Raw genomic sequence first — 1,079 nt, forward strand, 5'->3', positions numbered from 1 at the left:
GCTTCTGATGGCTTTCATTTCTATGGATAAGTATTTGACAAATGTATCAACATCATTAGTGGTACTGGACTGCAGTCTTTCGGCAATCAACTGAAGTGCTATAGAATAACCTCCTTCACTTTTCTTCCTTTTTCTTGGTGCACCATTCTGCCCTACACTCGTTGTTGCTGGTGACAGTATTTCTACTGTGATGTCTGTTTCTTCTATAAAGTCGATATCATTATCCTCTACATGTACTTCACTGTTTGTGGAAGGTTCCACAGAATCGTTTTCTTCGGAGCTTTCATCTATCTGCAATATATAAAATAATGACTTAGATAAAAGTATTCAGCTCTTTGTGTTAGAATTACATTGTATAAGCATGTGATAGTCAGTGCACACTTGTAAAAGTAAGTAGAAGTAAAAGTATTTGCACCAGTAGATGCAATAAATGCATTTGTATGGGTTACATATGTTGCCAATGAACATCCAAATCCGATTTTGAAAAATATGGAGGCAGCACGTGCAAAATTAAGATCACTTATGAAGTAACCTGTACACTCCTACTGCTGGTGAGTACTGAAGTCAACCAATTAACAACAGTATCACTTAACACGAAAAAAGAGAACCATGCGTAATTATAAATGAAATACAGAGATACACAGTAGTAGCGAAAAACGAAGTCTTCACTTTCACACACGTGAATATTCACATATGAAGGTGAAATTTCTTGAGAAAGTAATGGCCCCATCCTCAGTGCTGCACTCTGTTTGAATTAAAATCACAAAATGTTTCAATTATATACTGTTTATGGTGCTACTATGTACACACATGCACTATTTAACCATCATGCTACTGGCTGAATAGCGAAGTATCGGTACACAATATACTAGACATTAATTTCAAAAGTCACAAATAGTCAATAATTTGAATATAACGTCAGAATTAACTGGCAAATGTTTCCATGCACTTAGCAGTGGTTTTCAGAATGCTGAACACTGGGACCAAGTCAGTTTGCATATAAATGTACAAACCAGAAAACTAACTGTGCTCTATTAATGGGTTGGATGACGATAATGGTATTGCCACGCTATTTCGCA

This window comes from Schistocerca cancellata, chromosome 1 (genome assembly GCF_023864275.1).
Source record: "Schistocerca cancellata isolate TAMUIC-IGC-003103 chromosome 1, iqSchCanc2.1, whole genome shotgun sequence".
Taxonomy (NCBI): domain Eukaryota; kingdom Metazoa; phylum Arthropoda; class Insecta; order Orthoptera; family Acrididae; genus Schistocerca; species Schistocerca cancellata.